At 41.7% G+C, this 13,316-nt stretch overlaps 1 long non-coding RNA gene across 50 annotated transcripts; it reads left to right on the plus strand.

The window, feature by feature from the left end:
• Positions 1-1,785: 1,785 nt before the first annotated feature.
• On the plus strand, positions 1,786-3,870 carry LOC126993868 (uncharacterized). Of its 50 annotated transcripts, none has more exons than XR_007748376.1 (5): positions 1,841-2,895; positions 2,977-3,030; positions 3,083-3,136; positions 3,191-3,271; positions 3,354-3,870. It is a non-coding gene; the product is annotated as an uncharacterized LOC126993868 (long non-coding RNA). The 50 variants fall into 50 exon arrangements; XR_007748378.1 differs by having other exon boundaries at positions 3,218-3,298; XR_007748380.1 differs by having other exon boundaries at positions 3,218-3,298; positions 3,381-3,870.
• Positions 3,871-13,316: the final 9,446 nt, after the last annotated feature.

Consider the following 13,316-nt stretch of genomic DNA (forward strand, 5'->3'; position numbering starts at 1 on the left):
TTTTTTTACAAAAAGTGGCAAATACGTAAGGACGACAGTTATGATATTGTATATCTTAATTTTAGTAAAGCATTCGCCAAAGAACCTCACCAATAACTTTGACAACAATTAAAGCCCACGGGTTTGAAGGTAGATGGATCATGGTGTGGTTCAGTGACAGGAAGCAGAGTTCTGGGTTCAGGTAGTACATGGGGATAATGGGATTGGGTTCGAGGTACTAAGTCTGATGCAAATATCACGATACTTTGGGTGGAGCAGGTGCGGGAATTCCCTACCCGGCAGCATTGTCGCTTCAACCACAACAAGGCATACAATTTCATATGTCGGTTGTTTAGTATTTGATATAGTTTTTAAATTTTTGTATGTGGTAAAACAAGTCTATATTATGTTGTGAATGTATCGAATTTTAGGATAGTAACGATGATTTATGTATGGAAATGAATTCAACCGTGTGCTACCCAGCGACGTTGTCATGTCTATGGTCAAGGTCGCCGGGTGACCCCCTGTGGACCTCGGGTTGCCCCGGGCCATTATTCCCTGGTAGAGAGGAAGCGGGTGAGAGAGGATGAGGGAAGGTAGCGGTAGCCAAGGTCCAGCCCATGAGACAGATGCAAGGATTTCTTGACAACATTTTATCAGTGTCTTTTTACCGATACCCTCGCTACACTTGACCCGATAAAAACAGTTCTATTTTGTGAGCTTTGTTCTCCGTTCATTTTGCATCAGTGCATTCAAGCTAAGAATCGTGCAAATAGGGTACTGGGTTTCATCTCGAGGAGCGTAAGCAATAGGAGCGCAAGCAATAGGAGCGCTGAAGTCATCCTCAAACTCTACATAGCATTTATTAGACCTAATTTCCGCGGCAGCGTTCAGCTCTCTCACCCACTGTAGAGTGGATATCAAGTAGTTAAATTCTCTGAGGATGATATGATGAAAAAATTCAAGAGAAACGCCTTAAAAAATGCCTTATGAAATTTTTTTTTTTATTTAATTTATATGGAAGGCTGGTTAAATAGACTTGATCGAGATAAAAAATGGGTTTAAAAATGGAATAAGGGTATGTAAATAGGGTTTTGGTTGTAAAGTTGTAAAAGAGCCAGGTAGAACACGTGGCGACGGCTTTAATAAGCTAGTTTGAATTGGCAAGGAACCTATAACATGGCCCCTCGGGCCAAATTTGTGGCTTTACCGTGTAGCAGCGACGGGCCAAATTTGTGCCATGATATAGACCCCCCAAAAATAGATGATGCATAAACCGATCACAAAACGCTTTGGTATATATTATGAAATGATTTGTGTGAGTGATGATTTTTTTTCTCATTTTTCTCGCTCAGAAGGACCATTAAGAAACATGATCCCTGTGGCTACAGGGTTAATAGTCCCCTCATATCCTTGTGTATCCGTGTTATTTCCTTCACCTCGTTCTCCACTGCTCTCCCTCTCTCTCTGTCCCATTCCCGGTCTCCCTCAATCCTCTCTCTCACCTCCCAACCCTCCGTCCCTCCCAGCCACTGTCACTCCCTTAATCCCATAATCGTCACTCCCTTAATCCCCATAATCCTTAGATCGCGATATTATTGACAGTTAGTCCCGTTCTAATGCGTTTACAAACCCAACTCATTAATCGATTCCTATTTTAATATCTCTCTCTCTCTCTCTCTCTCTCTCTCTCTCTCTCTCTCTCTCTCTCTCTCTCTCTCTCTCTCTCTCTCAAGATTAAGTAATATGTATAGTGTTTTGATGTGTTTCTGTTAATATTTTTGAAACTATGAGGTTTGTGGAGAAACGAGAGGGAGGAGGAAGTGGAGGTGGAGGTGGAGGTGGAAGTGGAGGTGGAGATGGAGAAGGAGGAGGAGGTGAAGGTGGAGGTGGAAGTGGAGGTGGAGAAGGAGAAGGAGGAGGAGGTGAAGGTGGAGGAGGAGGTAACTTTATTCTCTTACAGTCCTCATATAAGGCAACCACGAGGTCTGTTTTTTTTTCTTTTTAAAGGAGGAGGAGGAGGAACAAAGAAACACAAAGAGAGAACAAACAACAGCAGGCCTGCTGGTCCTTACGAGGCTGTTTGTGATAAGCTACACTAACTATCTAATCAAAGGTGGAAGATGAAGGACAGCAAAGGCGAAGGCCGTGGTGAGCAAATCAGGGAAGTAAAGTAACGGAACAGGCCTTCCTGGCGAGCGTCGCAGGGCTCAGGGCTCCGGCAGGGCGCCTCGGCTCCCCCGGAGCGTCCACGGAGGTGTCGGAGATCCCGAGGGTCCGGGGGTTGGGGGGGCTTGAAGTGGCAGCAAGACATGCAGTTACTGACCTCTTATTAGCCAGACGACGCGTTAATGACACGTTCCAATGGAAGGTTCGACGCATGGGGAGGTACAATTCCCCTAAGCAAGGCAAGTGTCATGCCAACTACGATAAAAAACGAAAAATCCAAAAAAAATCCAAAAACAAAAAATCCAAAAAAAAATTGTCTTGTTTTGCTTTGTTTAAAGCGTCTTGTATGTTGGTATGGCGGGTCTTCTCTGGGGAGAAGGAGACTAACGCGTTCCAACATACAAAACCAGGAAAAGACGACATGGAAACACCGAGAGAAGGAAGGGGAAGAAGGGAACACCAGAAGAAGGAAAATGAAGAGAAGTAACACTAGAAGAAGGCATATGAAGTAACACAAGAAGAAGGAAGTTGAAAAGAGTAACACAAGAAAAAGGAATTTGAAAAGAGTAACACAAGAAGAGGGAATTTGAAAAGAGTTACACAAGAAAAAGGAATTTGAAAAGAGTTACACAGAAGAAGGTATTGAAAAGAGTAACACAGAAGAAGGTATTGAAAAGAGTAACACAGAAGAAGGTATTGAAAAGAGTAACACAGAAGAAGGTATTGAAAAGAGTAACACAGAAGAAGGTATTGAAAAGAGTAGCACAGAAGAAGGTATTGAAAAGAGTAACACAGAAGAAGGTATTGAAAAGAGCTACACAGAAGAAGGTATTGAAAAGAGTAACACAGAAGAAGGTATTGAAAAGAGTTACACAGAAGAAGGTATTGAAAGAGTAACACAGAAGAAGGTATTGAAAGAGTAACACAGAAGAAGGTATTGAAAAGAGTTACACAGAAGAAGGTATTGAAAAGAGTAACACAGAAGAAGGTATTGGAAAGTGTTACACATAAGAAGGTTTTGAAAAGAGTAACACAGAAGAAGGTATTGAAAAGAGTTACACAGAAGAAGGTATTGAAAAGAGTAACACAGAAGAAGGTATTGAAAAGAGTAACACAGAAGAAGGTATTGAAAAGAGTTACACAGAAGAAGGTATTGAAAAGAGTAACACAGAAGAAGGAATTTGAAAAGAGTAACACAGAAGAAGGTATTGAAAAGAGTAACACAGAAGAAGGTATTGAAAAGAGTTACACAGAAGAAGGTATTGAAAAGAGTAACACAGAAGAAGGTATTGAAAAGAGTTACACAGAAGAAGGAATTTGAAAAGAGTAACACAGAAGAAGGTATTGAAAAGAGTTACACAGAAGAAGGAATTTGAAAAGAGTAACACAAGAAGAAGGAATTTGAAGATAAATAACACAAGAAGAAGAAATGTGAAGTAACACCGGAAGGAAAATGCAGAGAAGTAACACTAGAAAAATGAAAATGGAAATGAAAAGAATCATCCACCTTTCGGCCCAAACCAACATCACAAAATTATGGGCGAGTCTCTTCTGGGAGGAAAGCGGCTCGTTCAGACCCAGGAACACCAGAAAGGATGATAGAAACATCAAGAAAAGGAAAACAGAAAAGTCATCCACCTTTCGGCCCCTGGGGCCGCAGGGTGGGTGACGGGTGAATCTCCTCTGGGGAGAAGGAGGCTAACCCACACAGTCAAGATAGAGGCTAGAGAAAGGAAATTAAATCATCGAGAAAAGAAAATTAAATTACAATATCAAGAAAATAACTAAAAAGTCATCGAGCTTTCGGCCCCTGGGGCCTGTTGGGGGGTGTGGTGTGAGTCTTCTGGGGAGGAGGAGGCTCATCCACAGCCAGCAACACCAACAGAAAGAAAAGAAAAGAAAACATCATGAGAAAAGAAAAGAAAACATCAAGAGAAAAGAAAAGAAAAGGAAAAGAAAAAAAAAAACAAAGTAAACAAAGCAAAACAAGACAAAACAAAAACAAAACAAAATAAAACAAATTAAAACAACATAATAAATAAATAAATAAACAACCCTATAACAAACAATATAATTTAGCTACTGGGACTGCTCAAACGATCGAGATCAGCTTGGAAGTGTTATTTATCCGTTGTCGTAGTGACTCTGCTGGCTATGTTTGTATCGTCGGCAAATTTCGATATTTTACACGATAGCCCCTCGTCAATGTCATTTACGTACACTAAAAACAGAACATTTCCCAACATCGACCCTTGTGGAACACCGGTTTTGACATCTCGCCAGTCAGATAACATTAGAACATAAGAACGTTGGAATCTGCAAGAGGCTGGTAGGCCTATACAAGGCAGTTCCCTTGACCCTAAACTCCCGTGTATCTAACCCCACCTAGTATCGCTGTCCATGAATTTATCTAATCTATTTTTGAATGTGACAATTGTATTGGCACTTACCACATGACTGCTAAGCCTATTCCACTCATTCACAACCCTGTTGGTAAACAAATTTTTGCCTATGTCCCTGTTAAATCTGAATTTATCCAGTTTAAACACATTACTTCGTGTCCTACCCGGTTCTCTTACCAACGAAACCTTATGAATATCTCCCTTATTAAAGCCCTTCATCCATTTATAAACCTCGATCATGTATCCACGCACCCTTCGCCTTTCTAGAGAATGCAAGTTTAACTGTTTGAGTCTTTCCTCGTATGGCAAGTTTCTCAACCCCTGAATCATCTTAGTCATCCTCCTCTGCACTGATTCTAACATTTTGATATCCATTCTATAGTAAGGTGACCAGAACTGAACCGCATAGTCAAGATGAGGTCTAACTAATGCTAAATATAGTTTGAGGAAGACTTCGGCGCTTCTGTTGCTTACGCTCCTTGAAATAAATCCCAGTACCCTATTTGCTCGATTTCTAGCTTGAATGCATTGTGCCCTTGGACGGAGATCAGAGCTCACTAAGACCCCTAAATCTCTCTCGCACCTGCTTATGAGAGTGTCATTTAAGCAATAGTTGTGAGAGGGGTTGTTCCTACCTACACTCAGAATACTGCACTTCCCTACATTGAACTCCATCTGCCATTTATCCGCCCAGTCATACAATCTGTTTAGTTCATCCTGGAGAATACTAGCGTCCTGATCCGACTCAATTACACTACCAATCTTGGTATCATCTGCAAATTTACTGACATCACTACTAATTCCTGTATCTAAATCATTGATATAAATAATAAAAAAGAGTGGACCTAATACCGAACCTTGTGGGACCCCACTCTTAACACATCCCCAGTCAGATATTTTACCATTGATTTGCACTCTTTGCTTCCTATTGCTAAACCACGCCTTGACCCAGTTCAAAACCTTATCCTCTACACCGTGAGCCTGTAATTTAAAAGCAACAGTCTTTGGTGAGGAACTTTGTCAAACGCTTTACTAAAATCAAGATAGATTACATCATAGTTTTCATCTCTGTCTTCCGCCTCAAATACTTTACTGTAGAGGGACAAGACATTAGTGAGGCATGACCTACCTTTCGTGATCCCATGCTGCGAGTCATGAATTAAGCAGTGCTTCTCTAGATGCTCCCGAATGTTCCTGGCTATTATGGACTCCAGCATCTTGCCTATAACCGATGTTAAGCTAATTGGCGATAGTTTGAAGCAGCCGACCTGTCCCCCTTTTTGAAAATCGGCGTCACATTAGCTACTTTCCATAAGCTGGGCACATAGCCAGTGTTTACCGACATCTTAAAGATGTCGGTTAGTGGGTCACTGAGTACATCACCTAATTCCTTTAATAACCTCGGAAATATCCCGTCAGGACCTGGCGACTTGTTCTTCTTAAGCTTATCTATCTCATCCTGAACTATTTGCCTGGTAATAATTATATCCCTCAATTTATCGCCATACCCGCCCTCGTACTCCTGAACCCCTCCCGGAATAGTCATTTGATCCTCTTGTGTGAATACTGAAAGGAAGTAGTCGTTCAACAATGTGCTCATATTTTCGTAATTTTCTACTAGCTCCCCTGTGTTTGTTTACAGCGGTCCAATTTTCTCCCGTGTTTTTGTTCTATACATCTGAAAGAAGCCCTTAGTCTTACTTTTCGCCTCATTTGTAGCTTTGATCTCATAATTCTTTTTTGCTATCCTGGTGTTTTTCTTCACTAATCTAGATAGTTCAACATACCGGCCCCTGAGATGTGTCTCACCATTCGTTATTTACTGATAAATTCCCTTCTTTAACCCTATCTCGTGTTTTAGTCCACGAATCTTCCACTTAGGATCATTGTTTTCTTTTTTAAGTGTTCGCTGTGGTATATGCTGTCCTTGCCCCTCTGCTATTACTCTAGCTAGATTATTGTAAGACATTTCTACCTGGTTCTCCTGGCTCTCATGTATCCCTAAATTACCCCAGTATATCCCTTCAGGATGTCTTCGAAGCCCCTCGTAATTTGCTCGTCTAAAATCTGGCACTAACACTGGGTTTGGTTCGCGGGATACTGCCCAGTCAAAGCTAAAACGAACCGTTTTGTGGTCACTATTTCTATATCTCCGACCAACATCTAGCTCATGTAGGAAGTTTCCATTATTTGTTGGGACTAAGTCTAATATGTTATCCCCTCTGGTAGGCTCAGTAACTGCCTGCTTAAGGAAGTTATCTTGTATAACTTCAAGAAAATCCTCAACGTCCAGGTCAAAAACTAGGTCTTCCCAGTCTACATTCCTATAATTAAGTCCCCCATTACACAGACATTTTTACTTCTACTCGCCCTGCCAATCTCCTGTATTAGAGTGGCACTTCGATATTGAGGAGCAGATGAAAGCACATCGATATTGAGGAGCAGATGAAAGCACCTTGATATTGAGGAGCTGATGAAAGCACCTCGATATTGAGGAGCAGAAGAAAGCACCTCGATATTGAGAAACAGATTAAAGCACACCGATAATGAGGAGCAGATGAATGCACCTCTATATTGAGGACCAGCTGAAAACACATCGATATTGAGGAGCAGATGAAAGCATCTTGATATTGAGGAGCAGATGAAAGCACCTCGATATTGAGGAGCAGATGAAAGCACATAGATATTGAGGAGCAGATGCAGGCACCTCGATATTGAGGAGCAGATGAAAGCACCTCCAAATTGAGGAACAGATGAAAGCACATCGATATTGAGGAGCAGATGAAAGCACCTCGATATTGACGAGCACATGATAGAACCTCGATATTGAGGAGCAGATGAAGCAACTCGATATTAGGGAGGAGATGAAAGCACCTTGATATTGAGGAGCACATGATACCAACTCGATATTGAGGAGCAGATGAAAGCAACTCGATATTGAGGAACAGATGAAAGCCTCTCGATATTGAGGAGCACATGATACCACCTCGATATTGAGGAGCAAATGAAAGAACATCGATATTGAGGAGCAGATGATAGCACCTCGATATTTAAGAGCAGATGAAAGTACCTCGATATTGAGGAGCAGATGAAAGCACATCGATATTGAGGAGCAGATGAAAGCACCTTTTTATTGAGGAGCAGATGAAAGCACCTTGATATTGAGGAGCAGATGAAAGCACCTTAATACTGAGGAGCAGATGAAAGCACCTTGATATTGAGGAGCAGATGAAAGCACCTTAATATTGAGGAGCAGATGAAAGCATCTCGATATTGATGAGCAGATGAAAGCACAACAATAATGAGGAGCAGATGAAAGCACCTTCATATTGAGGAGCAGATGAAAGCACCTTGGTATTGAGGAGCAGATGTAAACAGCTCCATATTGATTAGCAGATGAAAGCACCTCGATATTGAGGAGCAGATAATATCACCTAGATATTGATGAGCAAATGAAAGCAAATCGATATTGGGGAGCAGATGATAGCACCTCGAAATTGATGAGCAGATGAAAGCACCTCGATATTAAGGAGCAGGTGAGAGCATATCGATACTGGAAAGCAGGTGAAAGCACCTCGATATTGAGGAGCAGATTAAAGCACATCGATATTGAGGAGCAGATGAAAGCACATCGATATTGAGGAGCAGATGAAAGCACCTCGATATTGAGCAGCAGATGAAAGCACCTCGATATTGATGAGCAGATGAAAGCATCTCGTTATTGACGAGCACATGATAGCACCTTGATATTGAGGAGCAGATGAAAGCACCTCGATATTGAGGAGCAGATGAAAGCACCTCGATATTGAGGAACATATGAAAGCAGTTTGATATTAAGGAGCACATGATAGCACCTCGATATTGAAGAGCACATGATACCACCTCCATATTGATGAGCAGATGAAGCCAACTTGATATTGAGGAGCAGATGATAGCACCTCGATATTGATGACCAGATGAAAGCAGCTTCATATTGAGGAGCAAATGAAAACACATCGATATTGAGGAGCAAATGATAGCACCCCGATATTGAAGAGCAGATGAAAGCACATCGATATTGAAGAGCAGATGATAGCACCTCGATATTGATGAGCAGATGAAAGCACCTTGATATTTCGGAGCAGATGAAAGTACTCGATATTGATGAGGAGATGAAAGCTCCTTGATATTGATGACCAGATGAAAGCACAAGGATATTGAGGAGCAGATGAAAGCACCTCTATATTGAGGAGCAGATGAAAGAACCTCGGTATTGAAGAGCAGATGAAAGCACACCGATACTGAGGAGCAGAATAAAGCACCTTGATATTGAGGAGCAGAATAAAGCACCTTGATATTGAGGAGCAGATGAAAACACCTTGATATTGAGGAGCAGATGAAAGCACCTTGATATTGAGGAGCAGAATAAAGCACCTCGATACTGAGGAGCATATGAAAGCACATCGATATTGAGGAGCAGATGAAAGCACCTTGATATTGAAGAGCAGATGAAAACATCTTGATATTATTTGATATTATTGATATTATTGAGGGGCAGATGTAAACAGCTCCCTATTGATTAGCAGATGAAAGCACCACGATATTGAGGAGCAGATGATAGCACCTCGATATTGAGGAGCAGATGAAAGCACATCGATATTGAGGAGCAGATGAAAGCACCTCGATATTGAGGAGCAGATGAAAGCACCTCGATATTGAGGAGCAGATGATACCACCTCAATTTTGGGGAGCAGGTGAAAGCACATTGATACTGAGGAGCATTTGAAAGCACATCGATATTGAGGAGCAGATGAAAATACATCGATATTGAGGAGCAGATGAAAGCACATCGATATTGAGGAGCAGATGATAATACCTCGATATTGACGAGCAGATGAAAGCACCTCGATATTGAGGAGCAGGTGAAAGCTCCTCCATACTGAGGAGCAGATGAAAGCACCTTGATATTGAGTAGCATATGAAAGCACATAGATATTGAGGAGCAGATGAAAGCACCTTGCTATTGAGGAGCAGATGAAAGCAACTCGATATTGAGAAACAGATGAAAGCACATCGTTAATGACGAGCAGATGAAAGCACTTCGATATTGAGGAGCAGATGAAAGCACCTCGATATTGAGGAGCACATGATACCAACTCGATATTGAGGAGCAGATGAAAGCACCTCGATATTGAGGAGCCGATGATAGCACCTCGATTTTGAGGAGCAGATGAAACCACCTCAATATTGAGGAGCTGATGAAAGCACTTCGATATTGAGGTGCAGATGAAAGCACACCGATATTGAGGAGCAGATGAAAGCACCTTGATATTGAGGAGCAGATAAAAGCACCTTGATATTGAGGAGCAAGTGAAAGTACCTCGATATAGTGGAGCAGATGAAAGCACATCGATATTGTGGAGCAGATGGTAGGACCTCGATATTGATGAGCAGATGAAAGCACATCGGTATTATGGAGCAGATGATAGCACCTCGATATTGATGAGCAGATGATAGCACCTATATATTGATGAGCAGATGAAAGCACATCGGTATTGGTGAGCAGATGATAGAACGTTGATATTGAGGAGCAGATGATAGCACCTTGATATTGAGGAACATGTGAAAGCACCTCGATATAGTGGAGCAGATGAAAGCACATCGATATTGAGGACCAGATGATAGGACCTCGATATTGATATGCAGATGAAAGCACATCGGTATTGGGGAGCAGATGATAGCACCTTGTTATTGAGGAGCAGATGATAGCACCTCGATATTGATGAGCAGATGAAAGCATATCGGTATTGGGGAGCAGATGAAAGCACATCGATATTGAGGAGCAGATGATAGGACCTCGATATTGATGAGCAGATGAAAGCACATCGGTATTGGGGAGCAGATGATAGCACCTCGATATTGATGAGCAGATGATAGCACCTCGATATTGATGAGCAGATGATAGCACCTCGATATTGATGAGCAGATGATAGCACCTCGATATTGCTGAGCAGATGAAAGCACATCAATATTGAGGATCAGATGAAAGCACATCGATATTGAGGAGCAGATTAAAGCACCTCGATATTGAGGAGCAGGTTAATGCACATCGATATTGAGGAGCAGATGAAAGCACCTCGTTGTTAAGGAGCAGATGATAGCACCTCGATATTGATGAGCAGATGAAAGCACCTCGTTATTAAGGAGCAGATGAAAGCACCTCGATATTGAAGAGCAGATGAAAGCACCTCGTTATTAAGGAGCAGATGATAGCACCTCGATATTGATGAGCAGATGAAAGCATATCGATATTGGGGAGCAGATGATAGCACCTCCATATTAAAGAGCAGATGAAAGAACATTGATGTTGAGGAGCAGATGAAAGCACATCGATATTGAGGAGCAGATAGAAGCACCTAGATATTGAGGAGCAGATGGAAGCACCTTGATATTGAGGAGCAGATGAAAGCACCTTTATATTAAGGAGCAGATGAAAGCAACTCGATAATGAGGAGCATTTGAAAGCACATCGATATTGAGGAGCAGATGAAAGCACCTTGATATAGAGGAGCAGATGTAAGCACCTTGATATTGAGGAGCAGATGAAACCACCTTGATATAGAGGAGCAGATGAAAGCACCTCAATATTGAGGAGCAGATGAAAGCACCTTGATATTGAGGAGCAGATGAAAGCACCTTGATATTGAGGAGCAGATGAAAGCACCTTGATATTGAAGAGCAGATGAAAGCACATTGATATTGAGGAGCAGATGAAAACAACTCGGTACCGAGGAGCAGATGAAAGAACATAGATATTGAGGAGCAGATGAAAGCACTTTGATATTGAGGAGCAGATGAAAGCACCTTGATATTGATGAGCAGACTAAAGCACATCGATATTGAGAAGCAGATGAAACCCTCTCGATTTTGAGGAGCAGATGAAAGCACACTGATATTGATGAGGAGATAAAAGCACCTTGATATTGAGGAGCAGATGAAACCAACTCGATATTGAGGAGCAGATGATAGCACATTAATATTGAGGAGAAGATAAAAGCACATTGATATTGAGGAGCAGAGGAAAGCACCTTGATATTGAGGAGCAGATGATAGCTCCTCGATATTGATGAGCAGATGAAAGCACATCGGTATTGGGGAGCAGATGATAGCACCTCGATATTGATGAGCAGATGAAAGCACATCGATATTGAGGAGCAGATTAAAGCACCTCGATATTGAGGAGCAGGTGAAAGCACATCGATATTGAGGAGCAGATGATAGCACATTGATACTGAGGAGCAGATAAAAGCAACTTGATATTGAGGAGTAGTAGAAAGCACCTAGATACTGAGGAGCAGATGAAAGCACTTTTATAATGAGGAGCAGATGAAAACACATTGATATTGAGGAGCAGATGAAAACAGTCATTATTGAGGAGCAGATGAAAGCACCACGTTATTGAGGAGCAGATGATAGCACCTCGATATTGATGAGCAGATGAAAGCATATCGTTTTTGAGGAGCAGATGATAGCACCTCGATATTAATGAGCAGATGAAAGCACATCGATATTGAGGAGCAGATAGAAGCACCTCGATATTCAGGAGCAGGTGAAAGCACATCGAGATTGGGGAGCAGGTGAAAGAACCAAGATATTGAGGAGCAGATGAAAGCACCTTGATATTGAGGAGCAGATGAAAGCACCTCGATATTGAGGAGCATTTGAAAGCACATCGATATTGAGGAGGAGGTGAAAGCACATCGATATTGAGGAGCATTTGAAAGCAATTCGATATTGAGGAGCAGATGAAAGCTCCTAGATATTGAGGAGCAGATGAAAGCAATTATATTGAGGAGCAGATAAAAGCACCTTGATATAGAGGAGCAGATTAAAGCACCTCGATATTCAGGGGCAGATGAAAGCACCTTTATACTGAGGAGCAGATGAAAGCAACTTAATATTAAGTTCAGAAGAAAGCATTTCGATACCGAGGAGCAGATGAAAGAACATAGATATTGAGGAGCAGATGAAACCACCTTGATATTGAGGAGCAGATGAAAGCACCTTGATATTGAGGAGCAGATGAAAATAGCTCAATATTGAGGAGCAGATGAAAGGACCTCGTTATTGAGGATCAGATGATATCACCTCGATATTGATGAGCAGATGAAAGCACATCGATATTGGGGAGCAGATGATAACACCTCGATATTAATGAGCAGATGAAAGCACATCGATACTGAGGAGCAGATGAAAGCACATCGATATTGAGGTGCAGATGGAAGCACCTCGATATTGAGGAGCAGGTGAAAGCACACTGATATTGGGAAGCTGGTGAAAGCACCTTGATATTGAGGAAGCACCTCGATATTGAGGAGCAGATGAAAGCACCTTGATACTGAGGAGCAGATGAAAACACCTTGATATAGAGGAGCTCATGAAAGCACCTCGATATTGAGGAGCAGATGAAAGCACCTCGATGTTGAGGAGCAGATGAAAGCACCTAATTATTGAGGAGCAGATGAAACCACCTCGATATTGAGGAGCAGATGAAAGCACATCAATATTAATGAGCATATGAAAGCACATCGATATTGAGGAGCAAGTGAAAGCACCTTGATATTGAGGAGCAAGTGAAAGCACCTTGTTATTGAGGAGCAGATGAAAGCACCCTGATATTGAGGAGTACTTGAAAGCACATCGATATTGACGAGCAGACGAAAGCACATCGGTATTGAGGAGCAGATGAAAGCAGCTTGATATTGATAAGCAGATGAAAGCACCTCG

This window comes from Eriocheir sinensis, unplaced genomic scaffold (assembly GCF_024679095.1).
Source record: "Eriocheir sinensis breed Jianghai 21 unplaced genomic scaffold, ASM2467909v1 Scaffold693, whole genome shotgun sequence".
Classification (NCBI taxonomy): Eukaryota; Metazoa; Arthropoda; class Malacostraca; order Decapoda; family Varunidae; genus Eriocheir; species Eriocheir sinensis.